Here is a 20,204-nt window from a genome sequence, read left to right as displayed (position 1 = left end):
CTAAAATGGGGGGAAAATTTACAAAAAGTACAGTAATTTCTAAATGGTTCCCCCGATATGGATGAAAATACCCTCACATTAAAGCTGACAGTCTGCACTTTAATAAGGATTGGACCCTCCCCAATTTTCGCCTAAAATTACATACCCAAATCTAACTGCCTATAGCTCAGGACTTGAAACAAGGATATTATTGATACCATTTGAAAGGAAACGTTTTGAAGTTTGTGGAAATGTGAAATGAATGTAGGAGAATATAACACATTGGATCTGGTAAAAGATAATACAAAGGAAAAAACATGCGTTTTTTTATAATTTTATTTGTACCATCATCTTTGAAATGCAATAGAAAGGCCATAATTCCAGCCCAGGCTCAATTTAGATTTTGGTCACTAGATGGCAGCAGTGTATGTGCAAAGTTTTAGACTGATCCAATGAACCATTGCATTTCTGTTTCTCATGTTTCACATTTCTGCCCAAATGTGCCTAAATGGTTTATTAATAACTGTTCAAGTTCATAATTGTGCACTCTCCTCAAACAATAGCATCATATTATTTCACTGTAATAGCTACTGTAAATTGGACAGTGCAATTAGATTAACAAGAATTTAAGCTTTCTGCCAATATCAGATATGTCTATGTCCTGGGAAATGTTCTTGTTACTTACAACCTCATGCTAATCGCATTAGCCTACGTTAGCTCAACCGTCCCGCGGGGGACACACCAATCCTGTAGTGGTAAACTAGATTCATTTAGGCAATAACTAGATAATACACAACAGATTATGTATCAATTAAGTCAATTGCAAATGTAAAGTCAGGTCATCATCAATCCTTTTCCCTCACAAAGGTATGGCAGTAAGAGTAAGATAGCTTTGGCACTAGTGGTCAAGAGGCGCTTGCCTGTTTACTGCGTCAGCCCCCCAAGCACTTGTGTTTTGAAATACTCCCATGTCTCTTTGAGAGAGCACAATAGCCACATTTGGACAGAGACTAGCTAATCCCACAGTTCCATGAGTGAAAAAATACCATGGTGAAGAGTGAAGGACCACCTCCACCGTTAACTGGAGTTAAGGACGCTTTGTGGTGCTGGAAGAAAAGGGTTTATCATAAAGCATAACATTGTTCTTTGCACCACAAGGAATTAGCATGTTGTTGTAAAGGAAGGAAAGGCTAGGATTTGTGGTATAAAAGACAGCGTTTGTAGCCCTCCATCCTTTAAAGTGCAGGGCACTGAGAAAGGGGCACTGGTTTCTTACCTTGCGTCTGTTCAGATTTAACAAATACACAAGCACCACCTGTCAATGAAAATCGAACCAATTGAAATTTGAGTGTGCAGCTAGCGTAGACAAGGCTTTGTTGCCTTTGGTAGTTCATGTTCACTCGCCAACTCCATGCTGTTTCCCCCTTAAGTGTTTTCATGTTTAGAGCCCGGTACACAAAACCTGAGGCCAACCTAGGCAGGACAAAATAGACCCTTTTGTTATTCCTAAGAATACAGTCTTCCGGTGCCTTAAGCATTTGGGTTTACTTCTTAATTGGGAGGCCAATGCTCTTCAAACTAACGTAGATACATGTTCCTGAGGTTGCACAAGCATTCATCTGTTCAGTTCCTGAACTTTGAGATGAGGGGTTGTACTAAAGGCCTTCTACCTTCAGTCAGGTCCCACTCACATGAAAACATTCCATCTCTGAATGTTGGCAATACCAATGAATTCATCTTGCCCTGTGTAGCAGATGCTGTACAGTGGAAAACTGGACATATTTTGGCAGTCACAACAGGAGACCAATCAACTAAAGGTGAGCTATGTTTCTGTGAAATCATATAGAGACACATATAATGCTTCCAACCAATGAGTAGCAATAAAGAGACACGTCCTTCCAAAGATTCTGTAGTATACCTGTCATTCCTGTTTCAAGCAAAACACTACGTTCCGGAAAATAAGATGAGAATGAAAAAAAAGTGTACTTATTAATACAAGGCTAAGCATACCGTCTTCTCCGATTTCATTCGATAGACGGTTATAAATCTTAATGTTCCATAGCCAAGCTGGCTCAAAAAAGTAATGCCGTCAAAATCAAACCACATTTGACTTTGTATAACTTCCACATGTGAGAGGTTCTTGCTGTATAAAACTGATGAAAAGTACTCAGCTTGTGACCTTGACCACCGTGTCAGTCAGCTCAGAAATGTCACTGTTCCACTATTCTCAAAACATGATGAGCAGTGAGTGGCGGGGTAGGACTGTTGGAGTGAATAATGGCATACAGTATACTACCACAGAGACAGAAATGTTGAAAGGAAGCCAACAAGTGGAGCAGTAACATTGCTGTAGTGAGAACCAGAGACATATATTTTGAAAATAAATACATGGCTCTGGTGAGAACCAACTCTTCCAGGATACATCACTATGCTCTTGCCAACACCGCACTCTGAAGCCATCCATACACATCACTACAAACAAGCTTACTTCCCACCCCAGAGGGTGAGGCTACAGTTGATCCCAGGTCTCAGGACTAGAGACAACACTACCGTGCCATCCACCTTCACCACACAGACACAATATATCAAATGTCAACTCCTGCCTGGGTAACATTTCAAAATATAAATCCAGGCAGGGCTTGAGGGAGGACCAACATACAGTATCAGATTGAATTCCATTTAGGACCCAAGTGCCCCTGTACATTTCCATGCTGATTTGAAGTCATGCAGAGGCATGTGAGTAATCACATTTTAACATTTGGGATGAAGCATCAAAGTACAGGACAGGAGAATAAACTCTCATACCTTCAATACTATCAGTTTATCCTTGAGATTTTCTATAGATCTTCTTTAGGCTGTTAAGAGCAACTGCCCCTAAAAACCATCTAGTCCCTTTGAAAACGGCCCATGTAGCATCGATATGAGTCAGAAACATTTATTATAGTGTCAAAATGTATTATGTGTAAATAGGATCATTTTGGTCATAAAGTAAGTCTCGTCTAAAGCATCACAACAAGTAAATGAAGGTTGGGTTTGGATTACAATTACGTCAACAAATCATGCCCCATTTTGCCAAGCTCCACACTTCTCCAGCGTTACAGTGGCCATCGAATGCGGAGTTTCTGGGTTGGTGTGGTTACACGTGGTCTGCAGTTGTGAGGCCGGTTGGACGTTCTGACAAATTTACAAAAACTATGTTGGGGGCGGCATATGATAGAGAAATTAACATTCAATTCTCTGGCAACACCTGTGGACATTCCTGCAGTCAGCATGCCAATTGCATGCTCCCTCAAAACTTGAGACATCTGTGACATTGTGTTGTGTAGTAAAACTGCACATTTTAGAATGGCCTTTTATTGTCCCAAACACAACATGCATCTGTGTAGTTTTATCATGCTGTTTAATCAGCTTCTTGAATGCCAAAACTGTCAGGTGGATGGATTATCTTGGCAAAGGAGAAATGCTCACTAACAGGGATATAAGCAAATCTTGAACGAAATAAACTTTTTGTGCATATGGAACATTTCTGGGATCTTTATTTAATCTCATGAATCATGGTGACCAACATTTTACATGTTGTTTTTATATTTTTGTTCAGTATAGCTGGCTAACGTTAGCCTACCGCAATTCAACTCGGATTTGGCTTGGAAACACAATAGCATTTCAAAGTAAGACAAATAATTAGTAGGAAAACCTTTTGTCATGATTTTGATGTCGCCAGATTGACTTTGGATGCAGTATAACTTTAGCCAGCTAACTAAGATTGAGGGGAACAGTGGACCACTATATTTTAGCTTGCTAACATTAGCATTTGCGAGCAATTATTTTACTTTTCTAGTAACAGTAATGGCAACATTGCCATCTCTCTAAAGTAAATTTGACAACATGGCAGTTGTTTCCTACTAATTATTTGCCTACTTTAGCAATGTCATCGTATTTCCATGGTGGTACTAACTAACTCATGTCTGACTATAACAGTGTACTAACTAGCAGCAACGGCCTGAATCTAATCCAATCTGGTGCCAGTCAGTATACATCTGTGAAGCACAGAATTAGCTTCCAAACGAGATTACATTATTTCTCAATCTGTGTTTATAATTGAGGGATGATGACAATCGTTGACCCTGTTTTTCTGTTAGAGAACGTACAGTTGGGTGCCAGACTGATCCCCTGCTCATGAACGGACGACAGGACCTACCAGGAGCAAATACGGGTATCATAGCATGTCCAGCAATGTGATTACAATGGTTTAGCGATCCCCAAATATGATTTCATTCACCGTTCACTTGATTTTTTTTCACAGCATGTCAGGCAAGACCTCATAACTAAAGCGTGTCATGCGACACAAGTACCCTTGTGACACATCCTCCGTTGTTGCCAGTCTCCCTCGACTCCTATGAAAAGGGCACGCAATCATGAGGCCTCTGATACTGACCCAAGTTACTGCCCTGATGACACAGACGGCTTCATCAACAATGACAGGTAATGTGTGTTATGTGAAGAGTTATATAACTCCTTGTTATATATGGGACATCACACAGGAAGGTATATTTGCCAAGGTAGCCCCATTACCACCAGACAAAATGCTGATGCTGATAGGCATCCAAGATGTCCAACCATTGTTTTCAAGGTAATCTACTCATTTTCACATACGCCGATTCATGGACAGTCTATATCTGGGTTGCATCCAGTATATACGGACCAACGTCACATGCGCACTAGTACTCAGTGCCCACAGGGAGCAGCGACAGCGTCATCACATCATTCAAAAACATGGCAGACATTGGACAATTATTTTAATAATTTGTGGATGTTTTGTGCACAAATGTGATGACTAGAGTGTCTTATTAGGAATTTTCAAATCTGATTTCTCTATGTGGCGGTGAATGGAAAAAAAATGTTTGGGGCTGGGTCTCAGTTAAACTGCAGTACCGAAGCAAAACTGTAGGAGCAGTTGAAACTGTGCTTCTCAACCAAAACCCTGGCCCCTTGGTTCTGACAGATGGGTGTGTCTTAGTGGTGGCAGGAACACACGCAAGAAACACCCACATCAAACCACACCCCCAAGTCAACTCATGTTTGGCTTCTGTCATGGCCGCCATCATTTCTTGAGGAGCAACACAAAAAACAAGGCTGTTTTACATGCACCTTTCATATCCCGCTCGTGGGGAACCCTGTACCCATGAATAAACAGAACATTCCTCATTTGAGTTTATGGGTTGTTACAGGTTTTGGTTTTTCATTTATGTTTTGAGGTTTGACTTTAACACGTATATCACTTTAGCATGTAAGGCGCACCAATTGGTGTCACATAGTTAGTATGTGTTCCACCTGTGCTGGTTTGCCATCTCATTAGTGCTCCAGTTGTCTTGAGATAAAGGGAAGATCCTATATCTGATCTTCTGATCTTCTCTGTTTTTGTTTTGCGCCAACTTCTTGGTTTGCTTCCTGTCTTTAAGTTTGGTGATGTTTTTTCTTTTGTTTGCCTTGGGAAAATTTAGTGGACGCTCCTTGTGGGTGTCTTTTAGGTTCCAGTATTTGTCGCTAGTCAACTTTCAGTGGACACCCCCATGAGTGTTTTTCAAAACCCATCCCAAAACCCCACCTGTTTCATTTTGGTTGTTGGTCAGTGACTCTTTGTTAGTTCCCTCTTATGTTTGAGCAACATTTTTGTTTTTCTTGCTGGGGAACGCATCAAAATTGGGGCTCATCCGGGATGTTGTTTCCCTTGAGTAGGGGAGTCGCTCTGATCACCTACTCAGAAGCTCTGCTGTGCCGAGATAGTTGAGTGTTCAAAATACACTTGTGGCAGAGTTTCTGTCACTGACATCCACCCTGAGTGGTTATGAGATTGTGGGAATCATTTCTAAATTTGCATAAACACACAGGAAAATTAAAATAATGTACTGGACTTTAAGTTTGAAGAATTTGTGGAAAATCCTATATGGGAGATGCTAAATAAATGTACAAAGGTGAATCTGCCCATCATTGCAAAGCATTATGACATCAAGGTGGCATCTGGCGATCCAAAAGCAATAGTCAAAGAGTTGATTGGTACTTGCTTTGGTGGAGAAGGAAATCCTTCCTGAGGGAGAGGCTGAGGAAGGGGGTGCTGCGGGTAGTGCGGTGGAAGCTGAGGAAGGGGGTGCTGCGGGTAGTGGGGTGGAAGCTGATGAAAGGGATTTTGCGGGTAGTGGGGTGAGTCCCGTAGACGTGCGGCTGTGAGAGGTGAAATGAGGGGCAGGGTGGGAGCAAGAGACTGGAGCTCGAGCACAAGGAAAGGGAACGAGAAGTTGAGGAAAGATTGGAGCAACAGAAATTGGAGTTTGAGCACATGGAATGGGAAAGAGAATGTGCAGCCAGACTAGTGCAGGAGGAACATGTGCATGCCATTCGATTAAGAGACATGGAACTAGAAGCGCGGCAAGGGGAGATGGATCTGGAGGTACTACGAATCGGGTCCTGTACCCTTGGCGGAGTTTGAGCTTGGTCGGATTTCCGCGAGGGGAAGGTGGATGTATGTTTTGCTCTGTTTGAGTGGATTGCCACATCCCTGGAATGGCCACAAGATATTTGTTCACCGCTCCTCCAAAGTGTTCTTGAGGGAAAAGCTCAGAAGGTGTATGCCGCTTTATCACTTGACCGGAGTTCAGATTTTGACACTGTTAAAGCTGCTATCCTTACAAGTTGGTCCCAGAGGCATACAGACAACAGCTCTGTAAATTATGAAAAGACAGAATCACAAAGCCATGTTGAGTTCGCAAGGGAACAAGCATGGTTCTCAAGGGGTCAAGGGCCTTAAGGAATTAAAGACACAAACTTATCGAGCAGCTCAAGAATTGCCTTCACGAAAGGGTTGCAACCTACATTTATGAGAAAAAGGATCTCACTCTTGAGAAAGCTGCAGTTGTTGCAGATAAGTTTGTATTGACACGTAAAAATATGTTCCCAAACCAAGCACCCAGGAGTTATACTTACAAAAAAAGCAATCCAGAGAAAGTCACCTCCTACTGCGAGATTTCAGTGCATTTCGAAAGTGGCCAAAGATAAAGATCAGCACCAGCAGTTTTTTTGTAAGCGCTAGTTTGTCATTACTGCCACGAGAAAGGACACATTGTCTCTCAGTGTCCTAAGTGGAAACAGAAAGAGAGGGAGGAAAGGCGGTTTCTTCTTGTGAGAGTGCTCCGGCCCATTAATTAAGTCTCTGGTTGGGATTGGTGTATCTCCTAAATATGATTTTGGATCAGATGTGTATGAACCGTTTGTTTCAGACGGGTTTGTGTCTTGGCAGAGTCGTGATGCTGTTAATAAGCAGCCGGTTAAGATACTGTGTGACACTGGGGGAGCCCAATCCTTCGATTTGGGGTTGTTTTGCCTTGTTCTGACACTTCCGTGGGTGGTTGCAGTGTTTTGCTGCGGGGCGTGGGGATGGGTTGCATGGAAGTTCATTTGTATAATATAGTTCTTGAGTCTGATCTTATTTCTGGTTCCTTTGTCGTTTGAGCTTACCTGTTAAGGGGGTCTCATTAATTTTGGGCAATGATTTGGCTGGAGGGAAGGTCGTGCCAAATCCTGTCATTTGTAAGGAACCCAGAGTAGAGGAACCTGATGGGGTATCAGAGTGTTCCCAGCGTTTGCCATTACACGTGCTGTCTAAGAAAGTCCCACCATGGACGATCTGTCTGAGACGTTTATGGGTGAACCCTAACCCTTGACCTCTCCTTTGAAAACCCCAAAGGTGAGGCGAGTTTGTTGGACCGCTGAAGGAAGAGAGGGTCCCTCCATGTGACATTTCAATGTCTAGAAAGCAGCTGATTGCGGAACAGAGTAAATATGTTTCCCTCACCCCTCTTTTTGCTGAGATACGTTTGTGTGGGTTACTTTGACGGAGATGGTGTTCTAATGATAAAATGGCATTCTCGCACCCCTTCTGGGCAAGACGATTGGCCCAGTGTATGTCAAATTGTCATTCCAGTTACGCTTCGACAAGAGATAGAGGTTGGCTCACGATGGAAGTATGACAGGCCATCTTGGGGTCAACAAGACGTATGACTGTATCTTGCGTAACTTATTCTGGCCTGGTCTGAAACAGGATGTTATGGCTTACTGTAAATCCTGTTGCGTTTGCCAGCAGACGTGTAAACCAAACTGTACCGGTTGCACCTAACCTTTCAGCAGGGTTCTGGTGCTTTGTGTTGGTCCTTTGCACAAAGCAGAGTGGTAAACTGTTTTTCTTGACCATTATGTGTGCTGCCACTTGTTTCCCTGAGGCCATTCCAATGAAGAAAATTCTGGCTCCCAGTATTGCTAAAGCCCTGGTGAAATTATTTCCAACGTTTGGACTTCCGCAGATAGTGCAGGTGCAGTCGGATCAAGGTTCAAATTTAATGTCAAAGGTCTTGCAGGAAGTGCTACAGCAATTGGGTGTTACCCATTGCCCCTCTAGTGTCTACCTCTCAGAGTCTCAAGGTGCTCTTCAGAGATTTCATCAGACTTTGAAGTCTATGTTGAGAGTTTACTGCTTTGAGTTTGAGAAAGAATTGGATGAAGGGGTTCCTCTTGAGCTGTTGGCAGCATGTGAGGTTGTTCCGTAATCTCTTGATTTTAGTCCAAATGAATCAAATCAAAGTTTATTTGTCACGTGCGCCGAATACAACAGGTGAAATGCTTACTTACAGGCTCTAACCAATAGTGCAAAAAAGGTATTAGGTGAACAAAAGGTATGGAAAGAAATAAAACAACAGTAAAAAGACAGGCTATATACAGTAGCGAGGCTATAAAAGTAGCGAGGCTACATACAGACACCGGTTAGTCAGGCTGATTGAGTTGGTATGTTCATGTAGATATGGTTAAAGTGACTATGCATATATGATGAACAGAGAGTAGCAGTTGCGTAAAAGAAAGGTTGGCGGGTGGTGGGTGGGACGCTATGCAGAAGGCCCGGTTAGCCAATGTGCGGGAACACTGGTTGGTCGGCCCATTTGAGGTAGTATGTACATGAATGTATAGCTAAAGTGACTATGCATATATGCTAAACAGAGTGTAGCAGCAGCGTACTATTACTCGTCTTTGGACATCATGTCAGAGGTCCTTTGAGCTTGCTGAGAGAGAGGTTGTTGCAGGGCAACACCTTAAAAAACATTTTTAAAAATCTGTTGAAGCACGTTAGTGCTTTTCAATACAGATTACATCGCACCTGTGAGTTTGCCAGTGAGAATCTGGAGAAGTTGCAAACGAAAATGAAAGTTTGGTCCAATCGGTAGGACCGAAACCGCACTTTCGACCTGGTTTTGTTGCCCGTCCTGGGGTCACTGTTGCTGACTCGCTTTTCAGGTCCTTACCCCATAATGACAAAAATTGGTAATCTGGATTACATCATCGCCACACCGGAGCGTAGGAGAAAAACCCGGCTGTGTCATGTTGAAACCATACTTGACCCGCTACGATTGGGTGGCGAACTCAGAGGAAACTGGTTGTGATGGTCTACCTGTGGCCACTGCTGTCACCATTGACTATAGTCTTTCTCAAGAGTACGAGGACAGCCCAATACACCCTGTGCCGGTTGTCCGGTAGAGTAACTCAGAGATTCTAGAAAACCTTTTGTCTTTTTGCCACACTTGTCTCCAGAAGAAAAAGGCAACATTGTTGCACTGCTTTTAGAATATCTGGGTTTATTTCTCAGATGTGACAACTCAGACAAATGTACTAGTGCATGACATTGACGTTGGGGACTCGGCCCCAATCAAACAACATGCCTATCGAGTGAATGCTGAAAAGAGAGAGAAGCTCCGCAGTGATGTAATAACTTTCCTTACGAGAGGAAAGTTCATATCGATATTGCAGGAGTTTCCACTTGAAATTCTACAGATTGACTGACCTTCATGTCTTAATGTAATGGACTGACATTTCTCTTTGCTTATTTGAGCTGTTCTTGCCATAATAAGGACTTGGTATTTTACCAAATAGGGCTATCTTCTGTATATCACCCCTACCTTGTCACAACACAACTGATTGGCTCAAACGCATTAAGAAGTAAAGAAATTCCACAAATTAACTTTTAACAAGGCATACCTGTTCATTGAAATGCATTCCAAGTGGCAACCTCATGAAGCTGGTTGAGAGAATGCCGAGAGTGTGCAAAGCTGTCATCAAGGCAAAGGGTGGCTACTTTGAAGAATCTCAAATATAAAATATATTTTGATTTGTTTAACACTTTTTTTTGGTTACTACATGATTCCATGTGTGTTATTTCATAGTTTTGATATCTTCACTATTATTCTACAATGTAGAAAATAGTAAAAATAAAGAAAAACCCTTGGATGAGTGGGTGTGTCCAAACTTTTGACTGGTACTGTACATACATTTATACATTTAAGAGGTGGCTGTTTTGTCTTGTATTTAATTGTTGACAGCCAGTAGACATCATGTTTATATTGCAGAAATCGACACGTTTAAGATGATTCTGTTGTGCAATGAAAGTTGTTTTCTGTTGGTGGTGAGCATGTAGGATATATTTGCTGTCTTAAGGGGGAAGGTGTTACAGGCATTGGTTTTTCCATTATCTTTTGACGTTGGACTTCAGCACGTACGTCACTTTAGCATGTAGGGTGCACCGATTGGTGTCACCTTGTTAGTCAGTATGTGTTCCACCTGTGTTGGCTTGCCATCTAATTAGTGGGAAGGTGTTTCACCTGTGCTAGCCCAGGTGCTATTTAAGAGTAGCTGTCCCAGTCCTCCAGTTGTCTTGAGGGGTGTAGAGGGACTCTCCCTATTTGATTTCTAGAAAAACATTCCTTTGTCAGATTTTTTGGATATGGATTTTCCTTTTGTTTAATTGTTCTTGGGCAAATTTACTGGGCACTCATGGTGGGTGTCTTTTTGGTTCCAGTTGTTGTTGCTAGTCAACTTTCAGTGGACACCCCCATGAGTGTTTCAATATTAGGAAGTTGTTCTTAATGTTTTGTACACTGTCTATACTGTGCATTCGGAAAGTATTCAGACCCCTTGACTTTTTCCACATTTCACCCTATAATGAAGCAAAAACATGCATTTACATTTCTGGAAATGTATTCAAAATAAACTAAAATATCACATTTACAAAAGTGTTCAGACAAGGGTTGCACATTTTGGGAAATATTCAGAGGTGGAAACTTTCCGTTGGAATTAACGGGAATATATGGGAAATAACGGAAATACCATTTAAATGTAGATGTTTTCTGTATTGGATATATTTATCAATACAAACATTTGAGGTTTTACCAAAAAAGCCTCAAATTTGCCCAGATGGCTACCAATTTTTCAACCCTTGTATTGGTCAGCCTGTTGCGTGCTTTGGTGTGTGTTCCCAAACAAGGACCAATTGCGCTCTGAGGTGGCTGATGTTGGTGGGATTTGGAGGAAACAGGGGAAAGAGCCTCAGATCCACAAAGTCCCTTCCACCAGGTGGCTGATGAGATATGTTGGCACGACTGCCATATTGCATCTCCATCCCGAAGCCATTGCTTGGAAGTGTACATCACCAGACTGCCAAGAACTTTGCCCTCATCCAGGCCAAGGTGGCAAGACGTGGTAGTGGTGACACCATAGGCCTTGTTGATCTCTGCACAAGACAGGATGCTCTTGCCAGCATACTTGGGGTCCAACATGTACTATGTGGCGTGTATGGGCTTCAGGCAGAAGTCTTCATGCTTTTTTATGTATTTCAGAACTGCAGTTTTCTCTACTTGGCGCAACAGTGAAGTGGGCAGGGCAGTACGGATTTCTTCTCTTACATCTGCAAGCAGAGTGAACATCAGATAGGTAGATTGGTGCTATAACTTGATGACCCTTCACATACCTAACCATTTCCTTTTCTCTCTTGTAGAGTGTATCTGTTGTTTTCAGTGCCATGATGTCCTTGAGGAACAGATTCAATGTATGAGCAGCACAGCCAATGTGTGTGATGTGAGGGTAGGACTCCTCCACTTTAGACCAAGCAGCCTTCATGTTCGCAGCATTGTCTGTCACCAGTGCAAATACCTTCTGTGGTCCAAGGTCATTGATGTCTGCCTTCAGCTCATCTGCAATGTAGAGACAGGTGTGTCTGTTGTCCCTTGTGTCTGTGCTCTTGTAGAATACTCGTTGAGGGGTGGAGATGATGTAGTTAATTATTCCTTGCCCACGAACATTCAACCACCCATCAGAGATGATTGCAATGCTTTCTATAGGATTTGCTTGACCTTCACTTTAACTCAGTTGAACTCTGCATCCAGCAAATTAGTAGATAAAGCATGTCTGGTTGTAGGGGTGTATGCTGGGCGAAGAACATTCAGAAATCTCTTCCAATACACATCGCCTATGAGCATCAGAGGTGAACCAGTTGCATACACGGCTCGAGCAAGACATTCATCAGCATTTCTCTGACTACGTTCCTCCATTGAGTTAGAAAAATCTTGTGATTCCAGGAGGACCATGAGCTGTTGCTATCGATAAGGTGTCTGATTCATCATTTTCACCTCGAATAGAAGTAGAGGGACTTTTGTCAGAGGTTGCTTGTTGTGAGCGCTGAGGAAACATTATGCACTTGGCCATATGATTCTGCATCTCTGTTGCATTCTTCACATATGATTTGGCTTAGTATTTGCAAATGTACACAGCCTTTCCTTCAACATTATCTGCAGTTGAAATGTCTCCACACATCAGAAAGTGCCCGTGGCATTTTTCTGTAAAGATTAGAAAATAAATGGTAAAAAAAAAAAAAATACAATTCCATGTACAGATAAATAGTTAATGAGTTAGTTAAACAACAACAAACAGGCGAATTAAAACTCCTTAGCAGGCTTAAGCAAGCTAAAACCCACATGGTAGCAAAAACTAACTAGCAGAAATTGTTAAGTTAGAAATGATTTAGACACACTTTGCTGTAGGCTACTATTTACTAGTTAACAAAAAATCATGTATGTCGTATAAAATATATTCACCCCACCCAGTATTGTAATCTAACTTACCTGAAAGCATGTAGTCCTTGGCTCAGACAGTTTGGTAGTGTGGGCTCAATAGCATCTCATTAGTGTGTAAGATCTTGAGAATCAGCTGCACATGTGATGGAAGAATGCACTGTGCATGCAGAGGGTTGCAATTCCATTGAATTGGGGGTAGTTTAACCAAACTATGCCACAAGACCTATAATTGCCTTATGTGTATCCCACAAAAAAAAAGGTTCACTGTTATAAGCTTACTTTTTTGATGAATTTAAACAAAATTTCAGGACTTAACTTCCCATGAAAAATTCCCGGGACAAGTTCTGGAAATTAGCCGGAAAGTTTCAGACTCTTTGCAACCCTAAATCAGACCCTTTAATCTGTACTTTGTTGAAGCTCCTTTGCCAGTGATTACAGCCTCGAGTCTTCTTGAGTATGACACTACAAGCTTGGCACACCTGTATTTGGGGAGATTCTCCCATTCTTTTCTGTAGACCCTCTCAAGCTCTGTCAGGTTGGATGGGGAGTGTTGCTGGACAGCTAGTTTCAGGGCTCTCCAGAGATGTTCGATCGGATTCAAGTCCGGGCTCTGGCTAGGCCACTCAAGGACATTAAGAGACTTGTCCCGAAGCCACTCCTGCATTGTCTTGGGGTCGCTGTCCTGTTGGAAGGTGTACCTTCGCCACCAGTCTGAGGTTCTGAGCACTCTGGAGCAGGTTTTCATCAAGGATCTCTCTGTACTTTGCTCCGTTCCTCATTCCCTCGATCCTGACTAGTCTCCCAGTCCCTGCCGCTGAAAAACATCCCCACAGCATGATGCTGCAACCCCCATGCTTCACTGTAGGGATGGGGCCAGGTTTCCTCCAGACGTGACGCTTGGCATTCAGACGTTCATTCAGAGTTCAATCTTGGTGTCATCAGACCAGAGAATCTTGTTTCTCATGGTCTGAGAGTCTTTTTGGCAAACTCCAAGCGGCTGTAATGTGCCTTTTACTGAGAAGTGGCTTCTGTCTGGCCACTCTGCCATAAAGGCCTGATTGGTGGAGTGCTGCAGAGATGGTTGTCCTTCTGGAATGTTCTCCCATCTCCACAGAGGAACTCTAGAGCTCTTTCAGAGTGACAATCGGGTTATCGGTCCACTCCCTGACTAAGACACTTCTCCCCAGATTGCTCAGTTTGGCCGGGCTGGCAGCTCTAAGAAGAGTATTGGTGGTTCCAAACTACATCCATTTAATAATGATGGAGGCCACTGTGTTCTTGGGGACCTTCAATGCTGCAGAAGTGTTTTGGTACCCTTCCCCAGATCTGTGCCTCGACACAATCCCGTCTTGGAGCTCTACGGATAATTCCCTCGACCTCATGGCTTGGTTTTTGCTCCGACATTCACTGTCAACTGTGGGACCTTGTACAGACACGCGTGTGCCTTTCCAAATCATGTCCAATCAATTGAATTTACCACAGATGGACTCCAATCAAGTTGTAGAAACATCTCAAGGATGATCAATCAAAACAGGATGCATGCACCTGAGCTCAATTTCGAGTCTCATAGCAAAGGGTCTGAATACTTAAAAAACTTAAGGTACTTAAGGTAATAATAAAACTTAAGGTAATAAGGTATTTCTGTTTTTATTTTTTATACGGTTGCAAAATGTCTAAAAACCTATTTTCGCTTTGTCATTATGGGCTATTGTGTGTGGATTGAGGACATTAAAAAAAAATGTAATCCAATTTAGAATAAGGCTGTAAAGTAACAAAATGTGGAAAAATTCAAGGGGTCTGAATACTTTCCGAATGCACTCTTTATTATGTTGACCATTAACAGGCTTAGCAAATATAACACTTTGCAAATAGATGTGCTTATATGCCTATACCTGAGCATTGTCTTCCTCTGAATAGTTTTCAATTGAATAACACTCTGTAAAATGATGACTACTTTGTTGAACTGTTTGAGAAAAGTCAAGTTGACTGATAATGTAATAGTAAACCATTTAATATTTGAAATTCCTTCTATCAACCTGGGAGTAGAAGCCACCTTCACGCATCACGCCGACAGAAACAAGCATCTTTCTGGTAAGAAGAGGGGCAGGGGATATGCCTTATGATTAACACATCTTGGTGTGATCATAACAACATACAGGAACTCAAGTCCTTCTGTTCACCTGACTTAGAATTCCTCACAATCAAATGTCAACTGCATTATCTACCAATAGAATTCTCTTCGATTATAATCACAGCCGTATATATTCCCCCCCCAAGCAGACACATCGATGGCCCTGAACAAACTTTATTTGACTCTATGTAAACTGGAAACCACATATCCTGAGGCAGCATTCATTGTAGCTCGGGATTTTAACAAGGCTAATCTGAAAGCAAGACTCCCTAAATTCTATCAGCATATCGATTGTGGAACCAGGGCTGGTAAAACCCTGGATCATTGTTATTCTAACTTCTGCAACGCATATAAGGCCCTCCCCCACCCTCCTTTTGGAAAAGACCACGACTCCATTTAGTTGCTTCCAGCCTATAGACAGAAACTAAAACAGGAAGCTCCCGCGCTCAGGTCTGTTCAACGCTGATCCGACGAATCTGATTCCACGCTTCAAGACTGCTTCGATCACGTGGATTGGGATATGTTCCGCATTGCGTCCAACAACAACATTGATGAATTCGGTGAGCGAGTTCATTAGAAAGTATATCGGCAATGTCGTACCCACAGCAACTATTAAAACATTCCCAAACCAGAAACCGTGGATTGATGGCAGCATTCGCGCAAAACTGAAAGCGTGAACGACTGCTTTTAACTAGGGCAAGGTGACCGGAAACATTACCGAATACAAACAGTGTAGCTTTTCTCTCCACAAGGCAATCAAAGCAGGGCTGGTTTGTTTACTTTAAACATATTAACCTGTAAAAGAAAAGGGTTCATATTGAAACAAAAAGGTTTGAATTCTTTGAATTAAGCTAAGCGTCAGTATAGAGCCAAAGTAGAGTCGCAATTCAACGGCTCAGACACAAGAGGTATGTGGCAGGGTCTACAGTCAATCACGGATTACAAAAAGAAAACCAGCCCGTCGCGGACCAGGATGTCTTGCTCCCAGACAGACTAAATAAATTCTTTGCTCGCTTTGAGGACAATACAGTGCCACTGACACGGCCCGCTACCAAAACCTGCAGACTCTCGTTCACTGCAGCCGACGTGAGTAAAACATTTAAACGTGTTAACCCTCGCAGGGCTGCAGGCCCAGACGGCATCCCCAGCCGCGTCCTCAGAGCATGCGCAGACCAGCTGGCTGGCGTGTTTACGGACATATTCAATCAATCCTTATCCCAGTCTGCTGTCCACACATGCTTCAAGAGAGCCACCATTGTTCCTGTTCCCAAGAAAGCTAAGGTAACTGAGCTAAACGACTACCGCCCTGTAGCACTCACTTCCATCATCATGAAGTGCTTTGAGAGACTAGTCAAGGACCATATCCCCTCCACCCTACCTGACACGCTAGACCCACTCCAATTTGCTTACCGCCACAATAGGTCCACAGACGATGCAATCGCAACCACACTGCCCTAACCCATCTGGACAAGAGGAATACCTATGTGAGAATGCTGTTCATCGACTACAGCTCAGCATTTAACACCATAGTACCCTCCAAACTTGTTATCAAGCTCGAGACCCTGGGTCTCGCCCCCGCCCTGTGCAACTGGGTACTGGACTTCCTGACGGGCCGCCCCCAGGTGGTGAGGGTAGGTAACAACATCTCCACCCCGCTGATCCTCAACACTGGGGCCCCACAAGGGTGCGTTCTGAGCCCTATCCTGTACTCCCTGTTCACCCACGACTGCGTGGCCATGCACGCCTCCAACTCAATCATTAAGTTTGCAGACGACACTACAGTGGTAGGCTTGATTATCAACAACGACGAGACGGCCTACAGGGAGGAGGTGAGGGCCCTCGGAGTGTGGTGTCAGGAAAATAACCTCACACTCAACGTCAACAAAACAAAGGAGATGATCGTGGACTTCAGGAAACAGCAGAGGGAGCACCCCCCTATCCACATCGACGGGACAGTAGTGGAAAGGGTAGTAAGTTAAGTTCCTCTGCGTACACATCACGGACAAACTGGTCCACCCACACAGACAGCTTTGTGAAGAAGGCGCATCAGCGCCTCTTCAACCTCAGGAGGCTGAAGTAATTTGGCTTGTCACCAAAAGCACTTACAAACTTTTACAGATGCACAATCGAGAGCATCCTGTCGCTGCCTGGTACGGCAACTGCTCCGTCCACAACCATAAGGCTCTCCAGAGGGTAGTGAGGTCTGCACAACGCATCACCGGGGGCAAACTACCTGCCCTCCAGGACACCTACACCACCCGATGTCACAGGAAGGCCATGAACATCACCAAGGACAACAACCACCCGAGCCACTGCCTGTTCACCCTGCTATCATCCAGAAGGCGAGGTCAGTACAGGTGCATCAAAGCAGGGACTGAAAAACAGCTTCTATCTCAAGGCCATCAGAGTGTTAAACAGCCACCACTAACATTGAGGTGCTGCTGCCAACATACTGACTCAACTCCAGCCACTTTAATAATGGAAATAGATGTAAAAGAGTTATCACTAGTCACTTTATTTATTTATTTTAAATTGTACCCCCTTTTCTCCCAAATTTCTTGGTATCCATTTGTTAGTAATTACCATCTTGTCTCATCGCTACAAGTCCCGTACGGGCTCGGGAGAGACGAAGGTCGAAAGCCATGCGTCCTCCGAAACACAACCCAACCATGCCGCACTGCTTCTTAACACAGCGCGCATCCAACCCGGAAGCCAGCCGCAACAAGATGTCGGAGGAAACACCGTGCACCTGGACACCTTGGTTAGCGCGCACCTGCCACAGGAGTTGCTGGTGCGCGATGAGACAAGGATATCCCTACCGGCCAAACCCTCCCTAACCCGGACGAGGCTAGGCCAATTGTGCGTCGCCCCACCGACCTCCCGGTCGCGGCCGGCTGTGACAGAGCCTGGGCCCGAATCCAGAGTCTCTGGTGGCACAGCTAGCGCTGCGAAGCAGTGCCCTAGACCACTGCGCCACCCGGAAGGCCTCACTTGTCACTTTAAACAATGCCACTTAATATAATGTTTACATTACTCATCTCATATGTATATACTGTACTCGATACCATCTACTGCATCTTGCCTATGCCGTTCTGTACCATCATTCGTTCATATATCTTTATGTACATATTCTTTATCCCTTTACACTGTGTATAAGGTAGTAGTTGTGGAATTGTTAGGTTAAATTACTCGTTGGTTATTACTGCATTGTCGGAACTAGAAGCACAAGCATTTCACTACACTCGCATTAATATCTGCGAACCATGTATATGTGACAAATAACATTTGATTTGATTTCATAGAGTAGGAAACATACCTGGAGGACAGGAGCACTCTTGAATGACCTCCCTGGCAGTGCGAAGTTTGGGCAGTGCTATGGTCAGTCTCTGAAAGGGGACAACAATTATACACAGTGCATAATGTTTCTTTGAATGTAGGTTAAATGTAAGATGTACAGTGGGGCAAAAAAGTATTTAGTCAGCCACCAATTGTGCAAGTTCTCCCACTTAAAAAAGATGAGAGAGGCCTGTCATTTTTATCATAGGTACACTTCACCTATAACAGACAAAATGAGAAAAGAAAATCCAGAAAATCACATTGTAGGATTTTTTATGAATTTATTTGCAAATTATGGTGGAAAATAAGTATTTGGTCAATAACAAAATTTTATCTCAATACTGTGTAATATACCCTTTGTTGGCAATGACAGAGGTCAAACGTTTTCTGTAAGTCTTCACAAGGTTTTCACACACTGTTGCTGGTATTTTGGCCCATTCCTCCATGCATATCTCCTCTAGAGCAGTGATGTTTTGGGGCTGTTGCTGGGCAACACGGACTTTCAACTCCCTCCAAAGATTTTCTATGGGGTTGAGATCTGGAGACTGGCTAGGCCACTCCAGGATCTTGAAATGCTTCTTACGAAGCCACTCCTTCGTTTCCCGGGCGGTGTGTTTGGGATCCTTGTCATGCTGAAAGACCCAGCCACGTTTCATCTTCAATGCCTTTGCTGATGGAAGGATGTTTTTTACTCAAAATCTCACAATACAATGCCCCATTCATTGTTTCCTTTACACAGATCAGTCATCCTGGTACCTTTGCAGAAAAACAGCCCCAAAGCATGATGTTTCCACCCCCATGCTTCACAGTAGGTATGGTGTTCTTTGGATGCAACTTAGCATTCTTTGTCCTCCAAACACGACGAGTTGAGTTTTTACCAAAAAGTTATATTTTGGTTTCATCTGACCATATGACATTCTCACAATCTTCTTCTGGATCATCCAAATGCTCTCTAGCAAACTTCAGGCGGGCCTGGACATGTACTGGCTTAAGCAGGGGGACACGTCTGGCACTGCAGGATTTGAGTCCCTGGCGGCGTAGTGTGTTACTGATGGTAGGCTTTGTTACTTTGGTCCCAGCTCTCTGCAGGTCATTCACTAGGTCCCCCCGTGTGGTTCTGGGATTTTTGCTCACCGTTCTTGTGATCATTTTGACCCCACGGGGTGAGATCTTGCGTGGAGCCCCAGATCAAGGGAGATTATCAGTGGTCTTGTATGTCTTCCATTTCCTAATAATTGCTCTCACAGTTAATTTCTTCAAACCAAGCTGCTTACCTATTGCAGATTCAGTCTCCCCAGCCTGGTGCAGTTCTACAATTTTGTTTCTGGTGTCCTTTGACAGCTCTTTGGTCTTGGCCATAGTGAAGTTTGGAGTGTGACTGTTTGAGGTTGTGGACAGGTGTCTTTTATACTGATAACAAGTTCAAACAGGTGCCATTAATACAGGTAACGAGTGGAGGACAGAGGAGCCTCTTAAAGAAGTTACAGGTCTGTGAGAGCCAGAAATCTTGCTTGTTTGTAGGTGAACAAATACTTATTTTCCACCATAATTTGCAAATAAATTCATTAAAAATCCTACAATTTTCTGGATTTTTTCTCTGGATTTTTTCTCTCATTTTGTCTGTCATAGTTGAAGTGTACCTATGATGAAAATTACAGGCCTCTCATCTTTTTAAGTGGGAGAACTTGCACAATTGGTGGCTGACTAAGTACTTTTTTTTGCCCCACTCACTGTAAGTAGTGGTAGAAATGTGGTAGAGTAGTGGTAGAAATGGGACAACCATTTTTGAATGGATCTCGAATTTGGAGATCAGTCTGAAT

General features: G+C 43.3%; 1 long non-coding RNA gene across 1 annotated transcript in view; it reads right to left on the bottom strand.

Moving 5' to 3' along the window:
• Positions 1-20,204, bottom strand: part of LOC149980047 (uncharacterized) — an 85,044-nt gene that overhangs the window by 63,686 nt on the left and 1,154 nt on the right. The window contains exon 2 of the long non-coding RNA XR_016483777.1: positions 18,365-18,434. This is a non-coding gene — a long non-coding RNA (uncharacterized LOC149980047). The remainder of the gene's footprint in view (positions 1-18,364; positions 18,435-20,204) is intronic.

This window comes from Oncorhynchus mykiss, chromosome 10 (assembly GCF_057628025.1).
Source record: "Oncorhynchus mykiss isolate SJ-2025 chromosome 10, ASM5762802v1, whole genome shotgun sequence".
Lineage (NCBI taxonomy): Eukaryota > Metazoa > Chordata > Actinopteri > Salmoniformes > Salmonidae > Oncorhynchus > Oncorhynchus mykiss.
Note: the sequence above shows the minus strand (reverse complement) of the source record. Positions and strands in the feature narration are given on the sequence as shown.